This window comes from Streptopelia decaocto, assembly GCF_964273445.1.
Source record: "Streptopelia decaocto genome assembly, chromosome: 1".
NCBI lineage: Eukaryota > Metazoa > Chordata > Aves > Columbiformes > Columbidae > Streptopelia > Streptopelia decaocto.
In genome coordinates, this window is record NC_138663.1 from 1,583,204 (window position 1) to 1,595,744 (window position 12,541).

The 12,541-nt window shown below is 51.2% G+C and overlaps 1 protein-coding gene across 1 annotated transcript in view; it reads left to right on the forward strand.

Moving 5' to 3' along the window:
• The first annotated feature begins 6,010 nt into the window (after positions 1-6,010).
• The window catches only part of AHCYL2 (adenosylhomocysteinase like 2), a 31,992-nt gene continuing 25,461 nt past the window's right edge, over positions 6,011-12,541 (forward strand). The window contains exon 1 of the mRNA XM_082059424.1: positions 6,011-6,162. The gene's annotated coding sequence lies outside the window, so the exon portion shown is untranslated. The remainder of the gene's footprint in view (positions 6,163-12,541) is intronic.

The window sequence follows — 12,541 nt, forward strand, 5'->3', positions numbered from 1 at the left end:
AAAAGAAAAGGGGGAGTTTGAAAATCCGAGCGGTTTCCCCTCCCGCCGTCCCGCAGCCAAAACCAGAGCGGGCAGGACCGGGTGGGGGAAACTGGGAGCTGTAATGGGGGCAGGACCGGGACTGGTGGGTTGGGAGGTGTAATTGGGGGGCAGGACCAGGACCAGCGGGTTGGGAGGTGTAATTGGGGGGCAGGACCGGGACCGGTGGGTTGGGAGGTGTAATTGGGGGGCAGGACTGGGATCGGTGGGTTGGGAGGTGTAATTGGGGGGCAGGACCAGGATCGGTGGGTTGGGAGGTGTAATTGGGGGGCAGGACCGGGGTCGGTGGGTTGGGAGGTGTAATTGGGGGGCAGGACCGGGATCGGTGGGTTGGGAGGTGTATTGGGGGCCAGGACTGGGATCGGTGGGTTGGGAGGTGTAATTGGGGGGCAGGACCGGGATCGGTGGGTTGGGAAGTATAATTGGGGGGCAGGACCAGAGGGTTGGGAAGTGTAATTGGCGGGCAGGACCAGGACCAGTGGGTTGGGAGGTGTAATTGGGGGGCAGGACCAGGACCAGCAGGTTGGGAGGTGTAATTGGGGGGCAGGACCAGGACCAGCGGGTTGGGAGGTGTAATTGGGGGGCAGGACCAGGACCAGCAGGTTGGGAGGTGTAATTGGGGGGCAGGACCAGGTTGGGAGGTGTAATTGGGGGGCAGGACCAGGACCAGTGGGTTGGGAGGTGTAATCGGGGGGCAGGACTGGGATCGGTGGTTTGGGAGGTATAATCGGGGGGCAGGACCAGGACCAACAGGTCGGGTGGTATAAATTTGGGGCCAGCCCCTGTCTGGCGGGAGCCGGCACCGAGGGCTGGCAGTGATGCCGTCATGCCGAACAAGAAGAAATACAACGTGAACGGAGATTCGGGGATTAAACCCCAGGTGAGGGCGATCTTTGGCACCATAATATCATTTTTCTATTTCAAAGTACATTAGTTTGTCTCTACCCCCCCCTTTTTTTCCCTCCTTTCCTTGCTATTCCCCTAAATCCCTTCTTTGTGGAGCTGCCTGTGTCCCTTCCCCTCTCAGACAAAACCCCCATCTCCGGAGAACTTGATTTTCTCTGGGGAGCAGGAGGTTCGAAAGGACGAAGCGTTGAGCCAAACCTGTTGCTCTGGGGTTGCTCTTTGGAGGAGCCGATGGGTTTGCGAGCGGGGGATTGCCCTGGAGAACCTGAAACAATGAGAATTGCTCGCTGTAGTAACGTAGAGCGGCTCTTCGTGGTGGAAACCCCGGGTCAAAGCGAGACTGAGTCGTTTGAAATGTAATGAGCACGCACCTGCATTTAGAAGCCATTAACCCCTTGGATCTCTAAATGTGAGATTTTTCAGCTTGAATTCTATTGTGCAGCAGCACTTGTGTAGCTCAAGAGCAGGTTGGGCTCTTAAAGTCAAGCAGCTGCAGCTCTCAAAGGCTTCGTGGTCTCCCCGTCGAGCTTTACCCTCTGCACGGTTGGCTTGTACCTTCAGAGACGTCTCAGTGTGAGCTGAATGAGTCCAACCTGGAACAAAATCACTGTTTTCGTCCCCGTTTTGAATGTCCCCGTCTTCCCAGCCGGGCCGGAACACGGCGCGTCATGCCGTCGGTCGCCTTGTGCCGTTCGCTTGGGATTTAAACCCGAGCTTAGGTCTGGGTGAGCAAGGTCTGGTTTGCTCCTTCTGGGTGGATCGAGTTTGTGTTGCTGAGATTTCAGCTCAGAAATTCAGACGTGTTGTGGGAACTGGCTTGAGGGAACATCCATGCTCAGCCTTGAGAAAAGAAGGTTCAGGGGAGTCACCATATTCCAATATTGAAAGGGTGGCTACGAAGAAGATGAAAACTCCCTTTTTACGAGGAATCCCAGGGAAAAGACAAAGAGCAATGCTCTAGATCGGTGCATTTGGCCAAGGAAGGTTGGAGCAGATGATCCTTGAGGTCCCATCCCACCTGGTGTTCAATGACTGATTCCCTTTGCATGTCCAAACAATACAAAATCCAGCTCTAAATGAAGGTGGGTACAATCAATGTCTTAAATAAATCAAATGCCAGCATCCTTTCTTGCCCGCTTTCTCTGTTTCTCAAAGGATAAAGCCAAAAGACATCGGTGAATGGTCAGCGTTGGCTAAAACCAGACCTGAGCCTTGAGCTGGTCCCATCCCAACGTTCTCTTCTTGCATTTCCTTCCACCTCTTGGCAGCTCAAGCTAAACCCAGCTTGTGGCAGCGTTTAAAGGGTTTAAACCCTTGAAGGGGCTGAGAGTAGAGTTTAAATCTAGTTCTAGTTCTGCCTAACGTGGTTCATGACTTATTTTGCTTTTTGGCGTGTGCTTGCCTCTCAGTCTTGGATGCAGAAGTGCATCAATATTACTGCATCGCTTGAAATAGTTGCGTTGAATGTCCTTGAAGAGATGACGCGGGAGGGGAAAATGTGAGTTATAATGTGAATTATTCACCCTTTATCAAGACGTCGTGTCTCACTTTGCTGAGAGCGTCATTTCGCACAACTGACCCGCAGCGGTGATGAAGCTGCTCGCCTAACGAGGGCTTTGTTTTAAACGAGAACAAACAATAAAGTTATTTCGGGCCAACAGCTTCTTAGAAAATGAATTTAAAAAATGGTGTGTGTGTGTGGAGGTCCCACCGGGATCAGAGGTGTTAATCCACAACCCAAGTCTCAACTGTAATATGAGTTTCATGTGCTTTTTCTCCCTCCCCTGGGCGTCTCCTGAGCCGCTGTCGTTCGGTTTGAGATTAGCAGGAAAAAAGCAAAACAAAACCAACAAAAGGGCATCCAGGTGCTGCTGCAAATCCCCTCCCAGCTCCTTTCCCTCCTCCCCGGCAGCTCGGGCTCCGAATTCGCCAACCTGAGACCCTCATCACCTTTTTCACAGTATCACAGTATCACAGTATGTTTGGGATTGGAAGGGACCTCAAAAGCTCATCCAGTCCAATCCCCCTGCTGGAGCAGGAACGCCCAGGTGAGGTCGCACAGGAACATGTCCAGGCGGGTTGGAATGTCTCCAGAGAAGGAGACTCCACAACCCCCCTGGGCAGCCTGTTCCAGGCTCTGTCACCCTCACTGAGAAGAAGTTTCTTCTCAAATTTAAGTGGAACCTCTTGTGTTCCAGCTTGATCCCATTACCCCTTGTCCTATCATTGTTTGCCACCGAGAAGAGCCTGGCTCCATCCTCATGGCACTCACCCTTTATATATTTATAAACATCAATATGGTCCCCCCTTAGTCTCCTCTTCTCCAAACTAAAGAGCCCCAGCTCCCTCAGCCTTTCTTCATAAGGGAGATGCTCCACTCCCTTAATCATCTTCGTTGCCCTGCACTGGACTCTCTCCAGCAGTTCCCTGTCCTGCTGGAACTGAGGGGCCCAGAACTGGACACAATATTCCAGGTGTGGTCTCACCAGGGCGGAGTAGAGGGGAAGGAGGACCTCTTATTGGCCCAAACCCACCAAGGACCAGCTCCGTGGCGTCACCAGCTGTACCAGCTCCGTGGCGTCACCAGCTGTGCCGGCTCCGTGGCATCACCAGCTGTACCGGCTCCATGGCATCACCAGCTGTAGCAGCTCCGTGGCATCACCAGCTGTGCCGGCTCCATGGCATCACCAGCTGTACCGGCTCCATGGCATCACCAGCTGTACCAGCTCCGTGGCATCACCAGCTGTGCCAGCTCCGTGGCATCACCAGCTGTACCGGCTCCATGGCATCACCAGCTGTGCCGGCTCCATGGCATCACCAGCTGTACCATCGCTGTGGCATCACCAGCTGTACCATCGCTGTGGCATCACCAGCTGTGCCGGCTCCGTGGCATCACCAGCTGTACCATCGCTGTGGCATCACCAGCTGTAGCAGCTCCGTGGCATCACCAGCTGTGCCGGCTCCGTGGCATCACCAGCTGTGCCAGCTCCGTGGCATCACCAGCTGTGCCGGCTCCGTGGCATCACCAGCTGTACCATCGCTGTGGCATCACCAGCTGTGCCGGCTCCATGGCATCACCAGCTGTGCCGGCTCCATGGCATCACCAGCTGTACCATCGCTGTGGCATCACCAGCTGTACCATCGCTGTGGCATCACCAGCTGTAGCAGCTCCGTGGCATCACCAGCTGTGCCGGATCCGTGGCATCACCAGCGCGTCTCAAATGCAACATCAGGTGCCGCTACTTAAACCATGAGCTCGAATTCCCAGGACAGGATTGAATTCTTCCTGCTTAGATGGCTTCTTTAAACAAAACTAATGTCTCAAAATACCCCAAAGGGTTGGTTAATAGACTCAATTAATGGCGTTGGGTATTTTGGAGATGTAAATGGTTAACCCCGTTGTACCAGATTGAGTCAGTTCACGCTCGTAGCAAAATTGGAAGTTGTGTTTCCAGTTCCCCTGGGATTTGGCACAAATGGTCAACGTCAGGCGGCGATGGTTTGGCTTCCAGAGCAATGGGTGCCGGGACTTTAAGTATTTCCTAAAACTACAAGAGTATTCTCCTAAATGCTTAAATATGGCCCAGTGGCCACATAAGGAGAAGCGTTAAGTTCAGCCCCAGGTGTGCGTCAACGGAGCATGGAAGGGTTGAGTTCCTACTGGGAAACCACTAATTGTCATCTCTAAGATGTTTGGTGTATGTGAAAACCTGAACTTGGGCAGTTTATAGTGAGGAAATACTGATTATTTGGCCTCCTTGCTGTTCTTTTCAACCAAGGGCAGGATCAAACCAAAGCTTGGAGAAGGTTCTTGTCCAAACAATGCGTTGGCCAGGGAAGGCGTGAAGCCTGTTCTATAAATACCAATGTTAAAGATCATTTTCCCCTTAAAAGTGCCTGGATAGAAGTGATGCCACTTCACTTATCTCGTCTGTGCTCTGCATGTTTTGGAGCGGATCTGAAAATAAATGTTGGTATCTCTTGGCTGGGCGGTTATCGCAGCTGGAACACGGGCAGGGCTGAGCCTGCTTGGGCTGAGCCTGCTTAGGCTGAGCCTGCTTGGGCTCGGCTGCTCTTAAACCCGCCGCTGGGCTTAGGGCTTCACAGACATCCTGGGGAATCTGAAATTACATTCTTTGGGTGTGATTGAGATGGAAATGGGCTTGATTCTTCATCTCGGGTCGAGCAGGTTGTTGTTTGTCACCCATGACAGTTTGTTGCGATGAGATGAGCTCCGTTATAAAAGGGAAAATGGAAGATACCAGTGTTCCGTCCATTGGTGTTATAAAAGACGAGGAGATGTGGTGCTTTGGGACATGGTTTAGTGGTGGACTTGGCTGTACTAAGTAACAGTTGGACGTGATGATCTTGAAGGTCTTTTCCAACCTAAAGGATGCTGTGATTCTATGACCATTGTCAGCGTTGCTGGTAAATGAGAGTTGGTTCCTTCTCCCCACCTCGGGTAATTACATTTTGGCGGTCTGCACATTGCTTCATTTACGTGCCTTATCCTCCATTTCATGATTTGTTGTATAAAGTTGTGTGCAATAATCTGAATTCCTTGTGTTCTCCAGGCATCCACGCTCCCAACAGTTCCAACAGCCTCGAGCGATGCGTCTGATCTCAAATGTTTCTTAAAAGAAAGCGCAGCTGGGAGCGGCGTTCCTGACTTGTTCTCATTTTTGCTCTTTGTATCTCATACAGCGAACAGGGAGCATCTCACACGGGTCATGACCATAAACGTGCGGTGGGTCAGTCCCACATCAGCTCTGCAAGCGTTGGGTGGCCCTTTGGGGCTTCTCTTGCCATGAATAACCTGTATCGTTCACATCTTGGAACACTAAGTTTGTGTGTAACCGGGATTTGGGTGGTTAAAAGAGGAGTTTCAAGGTATTTGAAAGACAAGTGTGTCCATGCTGCATCTGCTGGAGGGTCTGAAATGAAACAAAGTGTGCGACTTAGCGTACCATACCCCAAATTAAATCACAGAATTGCGATTCAGCCCGTAACTGAGCTGGTGCCGGCGCCTGCTCACGGCTTTGGGTTCTTGGGATTAATCAGGCTGTTGGGTTTTTCCACCTGACTGAACTATTAATTTCTTATAACAGATCCAGTTTGCTGACCAGAAACAAGAGTTCAACAAGCGCCCGACGAAGATCGGCCGCCGCTCGCTGTCGCGCTCCATCTCGCAGTCCTCCACAGACAGCTACAGCTCAGGTGGGTCGGCACCGCGCTGACGCGGGTGAGACGGACAGACGACCGTTAGATTGTGGGGTGACAATAAAACCGTGGCAGATGTATTGTTAACCTCCTCTCCCCCCGCCACTTCCCCCTTTTGCCCCTCCCTCTGTTCCCTTCCCACTCAGGACAGGCGATCCGGAGGGAAAGAAGGACAGAGAGAGGAGAGTTGGAAAAAATTAAAGATGTTTTACTAACGCTACTATAAGAATAGACAAAATAATACAAAATATACAAAACCAATCTTGAAAGTCTCAGCAACTGCAGAGCCGGCACCCAAAGTCCTGGACTGGACTCTGCAGCCAACTGGAGCTGGATTCAGTCTGTCACTAGGCCTCAGTTCGCACGGACGACTAGCAAGGTCCTCTCCTAATGTCGGCCATAAGCAGAAGGGAAAAGGCAAAAAGGGAAAAGGGAAAAGGGACGAGATCCTCGTGATCTCCCACTTTTATATGAAGTATTCACGTGGATGGGATGTTATACACAGTTGGCCAGTTTCTTGGTCACTGGTTTCTCATCGCCCCTCTCGCGAGATGTCCATCCGTGCTTATCAATAAGTTTGCATTCCATTGCTAGGTTTACCAAAACATGTGTCTGGTTCTCCAAGAAAATGCAGTTAATATGAAGGCTTTAGCTGACAGGCAAATTCACTAAAAGAGAAACTTGTTTTTAACAAAACCAGGACAATGCCATTTATTGCCACAAGTGCATTTGTATACAGTTCTACCAATTCACGTGTCTCTTCACTATTGGTTTCAAGTTACAGCAGTAACTTCTCCTTGGCTCATTTTGCTGTCATCCATGTTACTCTTCTATCCCCTTCTCTCTCACGGGTACAACTTGATATCTCCAGATACACCTTTACTCCCATCCTTCTCAAGGATGAACCTTAATATCTTCAAGGCTGCTCTCTGTTCCCATACTCTCTGTCAAGGATTCCACAGACCCACTATAGTTTCCCACACCGCACCTCTGGTTCCCATTCGTTGTCAGAATTAAAAGTTTAAGATCATTTTAAAGCAAACTAAAACCTTTAGAGTTATGCAAAGTTGTGCCTTGTTACACTCCTGCGTGGAGCAGCGAGTTGGACTCTGATGGTTTTGGGTCCCTTCCAATTTGAGATGTTCTATGGTTCTGTGATCAGCCGCGTCCTCTTAGCGGAGGGTTCATCCTGCAGTTGGCAGCAGCTCGAGGATCTCCCAGTTCTGCTGTGTAGCCGGTGGTGTTGGAGGGAAGCCGTGGAAAGAGGGTTGTTGCTTATTTTGCTCATCTTCATGTATAGCTGGATTGAAAATTTAGTTCCTCTGCTGCTCTTAACACCTCTAATCTCTCCTTGTAACCCTTGTGTGCCATTGCTGTTGAATTTCCTCCTCTCTTCCCCATCCTTTTCCTTCCAGGCGCAGCAAACGGTGTTTCTGTTGTGTTTCTGCTTGCCTGTCATTATCCCTTCCCGTTCTTGAATAAATCCATGTGGATCCCACTGTAGGTTTGGACTCACCCATTGCACGTGAAACTGGAGGCTTTGGAAGAGCACTGGTGACCTGTGAAGGCCACACGTGTCTTCTGGTTTTCCTGCTGGTGTCATAGAATGGTTTGGGTTGCAGGGACCTTCCCCGCTCCCCCAGTGCCCCCCCTGCCATGAGCAGGGACATCTGCACCAGCTCAGGTTGCTCAGAGCCCCGTCCAGCCTGGCCTGGGATGTCTCCAGGGATGGTTCAGCCACCACCTCTCTGGCCAACCTGGGCCAGGCTCTCACCACCCTCAGGGCAACAATTTCTTCCTCATGTCCAGCCTGAATCTCCCTCCTTTAGTTTAAAACCATCACCCCTAGTCCTGTCTTAACAGGCCCTGCTCAAAAGTCTGTCCCCATCTTTCTTATGGGCCCTTTTAAGTCCAGAAAGGCCGCACTAAGGTCTCCCCGGATCTTCTCTTCTCCAGCTGAACACCCCAGCTCTCTCACCTGTCCCCAGCAGAGCTGTTCCAGCCTCGGGTCATTCCTGGGGCTCCTCTGGCCCCTCTCCAGCAGGTCCATGTGTGTCCTGTGCTGAGGGCTCTGGGGCTCACTCCAAGCTCCTTTCAGGCAGTTCAGAGATCAGAAGGTCTCCCCTCAGCTCCTGTTCTCCAGCTGAACCCCCCAGGTCCCTCAGCCGCTCCATCACATTGTGCTCCAGCCCCTCAACAGCTCCGTTCCCTTCTCTCCACTCGCTCCAGCACCTCAAGGCCTTTCTTGGCGTGAGGGGCCCAGAACTGCCCCAGGATTGGTGGTTTGGCCTCCCCAGGTCCCAGCACAGGGACGGTCACTGCCCTGGGCCTGCTGGCCACACCAGTGCTGGTCCCAGCCAGGATGCTGGTGGCCTCTTGGCCACCTGGGCACACGCTGGCTCATGTTCAGCCGCTGGTGCCAACACCCCCAGGTCCTGTTTGCTCACGCTGGTCACTAGAACGCTTTCCTCCATGGGGTGGGGTGGTCACCGTTGCCCTGGCAACACCCAGGTCTCCTCAGCGCCTCCCCTGGGAGAACAGGCTCCTCTGTTCCTCATGCCTGCCACGGCCCCATGCTCAGGCGTTTCTGGTGGTTTACGCCCAGGCTCACGGTGCGGTACCATCCAAAGCCCTCCCCTCGATGTTCAGGTTGGTGGCCAACGTCTGACTTTGTGCCAGGGCCGTGGGGAATGAGGGACGTTCACGGTGAGGCCCCACCACAGCCCTTCGCTTCCTCCCTGTCCGTGACATGGATGCATTTTTTGGATACTTGACAGGTCACAGCATATTTGAGGAGAATCTGAGTAGATATCTGGTAGTTTAAAGCATCAGAAGCCACAAAAGCTCAAAGGTGCATCCTACCCTGACCTTCTCATCTGGAGACCTTGTGTAGAACAAGAAATAATTGTTTTGGGGTGGATGACGTGCTGTGAGCTACGGTTGGGTTTTGGTTGCGGAGTTCGCTGGCCATGGACAAGTCCCCTTCTGCACACTGAAAGCCCGTGGCCGAAAATCAAATCCGAAGGTCATCCACCTGCTTGGATGAGGGTGTTTTGGGCCAGATCCCACCTGCGTGTGTGGTGTGGAAGGAAGGACAGAGCCCGTGGGCTTACACAGGGATGTCCATGTCATCCGTGGGTGGGTGTGAGCCAAGCTCTGCCACACCAGCCGGCCCCAGCAGGGACACCAGTCCCGCGCCTGTTTTGTGTCCCAGGAGTGTAGGTGACAACTACAGTGGAAGTTGGTGCCCATCTGATAAGTCCTTGTAGGTGTTGACTGTTGAAGCTGTAGGGAACGTCCCTGTTCTTGTGTCAGTCTTGTCATGGTACGTGCCATAACCCGTTGGGAGCAGACAGGATAACACCTAGAATCATAGAATTATTTTTGTTGGAAGAGACCCTGAAGATCATCGAGTCCAACCATAACCCACCCCAGCACTGCCCCATGTCCCTGAGAACCTCATGTCCATCTGTCCAACCCTCCAGGGATGGTGACTCCAGCACTGCCCTGGGCAGCCTGTTCCAATGCCCCACAGCCCTTTGGGGAAGAAATTGTTCCCCACATCCAACCTCAACCTCCCCTGGCGCAACTTGAGGCCGTTTCCTCTGCTCCTGGCGCTTGTTCCTGGGGAGCAGAGCCCGACCCCCCTGGCTCCAAGCTCCTTTCAGGCAGTTCAGAGATCAGAAGGTCTCCCCTCAGCTCCTGTTCTCCAGCTGAACCCCCCAGGTCCCTCAGCCGCTCCATCACACTTGTGCTCCAGCCCCTCACCAGCTCCGTTGCTCTTCTTTGGACACTCCAGAGGTTTGTAGGGGTTTGGAGGTGATGGGCATGAGGAAGAAATGAGTGAAACCCAAGTGACTCTTTGCTGAGACGTGGTTGGTGGGAAGGCTGTTGTCCCAGCATCTCTGCCCAAAATGATGACGAGGTGCCGGTGCCATTTGAGTGACACAGGGACACCTGAATGCGGAAACAGCGTGTCTGTGAACAACCAGGGGTTTCTTGCTCTTCCTGCCCATCGAAACTGGACAAGCTCAGTCAAAATCATCAGCTGGTCTCCAAAACACGTACCATCTGCAAAGTTCAGCATGTGGAGCAGCATCATCCAAGATGCAAAGTGTCTTAGTGACACTTTTCTAGAAGGAATAATGGGAAAAATGAGGGTGGTGAGAGCCTGGCCCAGGTTCCCAGAGAGGTGGTGGCTGAACCATCCCTGAGACATCCCAGGCCAGGCTGGACGGGGTCTGAGCACCCTGAGCTGGTGAGGATGTCCCTGCTCATGGCAGGGGGGATCTGGGGGGGCTTTGAATGTCCCTTCAACCCAAACCTTCTGTGATTTCATGAAAAATCATCAGAGACACTGCTACCGCGATCCAGGGAACCCCACAGCTCGGCTTTGTCGTTGAGAGGACATTTGGGGTTGAAATGGTCAAATCGCTTGAATTTCAGCAACTGTTTTAGCCCTTTCTGCAAAACTCAGGTAGTTCTGTGATCTGCCCAAAGATTTTTGGGAATCAACTGGTTCCTACTTGAATACTAAAGCACTCTGGTTTTATTACACACATTATGTGGGTGCTGGAATGGGATTAGAACAGTAATATCTTTAATTAAAGGCGATTGACTTCATCCTCTTGCTGTTTCATAACTTTCCAAAGGTTGTGCAGGACAGAAACAAATTTTGTCCTTTTCGCCGGGCTGTAACAGGGGCTGTTTATTTCCAAACCGATGCCAATACCACAGATCTGAGTGGATCCTCATATAAAATATTCAGCCAAGCTAAACTTTGCTGGGTTTAGGCTCTGAGCTGGGCTTTGCTGGGTTAGGACGTGGGCTGAAGGCGCCTCCTCTTCCCCACAACATTTTCCTACCATAACAGCGCCCGGGACCTGCTGCTGTTTTCATGTTGAAATAATACAATTTATATTAAAAAGCCACATGGCTCTATGGGGCAACAACCCCGGATATGAAGCTTTAATTAATCAACTTTCAGATTCTATGGGATGATATTTAGGAGATATCCCGTCGGTAAACCGGGTATTTCTAGATCAGAGGTGCTAGGAATCCTTTCCTTTCTGTACTTATTTTTCATTTTACAGGACAGCAGGGGCAATATTAGTATATATTAGTATGTTATAATACTACACTGACAATTTAATTACAATAATGCTCTATGCACTCTTATGTGTTATATGTGTGTAACAGTAAAGAACCATTTGCACACTGACAATTTAATTACAATAATGCTCTATGCACTCTTATGTGTTATATGTGTGTAACAGTAAAGAACCATTTGCACACTGGCAATTTAATTACAATAATGCTATACGCACTCTTATATGTATGTAACAGTAAAGAACCATTAGCATGTGAAAACCTGGCTACTATCTAGGTGGGTTTTTTTGTTTAAAAACAATTACTTTCAGCCCCCAGAACCAAGACCTACGGTTTTACAGAAACCTCGGCGCAGATTAGCTGTCTTCAAGGAAATAATCCTCCTTTCACTAATCAATCCTTCTAGACCCCTTGATAGACAGGAGCTCGTTATTACATAAGGTGCTCTTTCTGTTACTAAGCCAGGCTCCCGGTCCTCCAGGAGCCGCTGGGGGATTTGCAGCTGAATTCAGGAGAGCGTTTCCATCGGTGCGTTGTTTGCAGGGTCAGACTTGCCTTTCACACCCCGCCGAGGACGGAGCCTTTGCGGAGAAATGTCAGCAATGCGATAATTCTCCTCCGTAAGCGGATTAAGGCCCGAGCGGGTCTCGGGGAGCCTGGCACGCTGACAGTGCCAAGCTGCTTTTCATCGGCATCGTTCAAGCTCTTCACGGGCGCCAGAAGAGAAAGTAACCGGCTCGCTGGGCGCTGCAGGAGAGACAAACCCATGGCCGTGCTTGGGGAGAAGGGTTTAACTCCTTGCTTTGGGTTTTCTGGCATGAAAATGGTTGGGTGGAGGGGTAGTTGGGCTTTACTGCAAGTTCTCTGAAGGGGTTCTTGGTCTAAGTCTTCAGTTGAGGTCTGGACACCTCTGGAAAGCGCTCTTTGGGAGCGCTGGTTGGTGTTGATAAGACCATGGGTTCCACCATGTCACTCTTGCTAGGACACTGGGTAAGAAGTGCTCACCTTTTGTGTTACCAAATTCCTTTGGCATGGAATTGGAGGGAGAAAGTCAGGAATTGCACTGACTGTTGGGTAGGACACGTCCCTTGGGTGTTGGGTGTAGATCATTCCCTCTTGGAGGCCGTGCCTGCGAGAGAAACCATCTCACATGTACAGCAACACATCACCCAAAGCTGGTAGCTGTTGAGGTTGAATATACGATGTTTCCTAGGTAAAGATTCAACCAGTTCTTTTCTGGTCTTGTGGAAGAAAGAGAGCTCGTCAT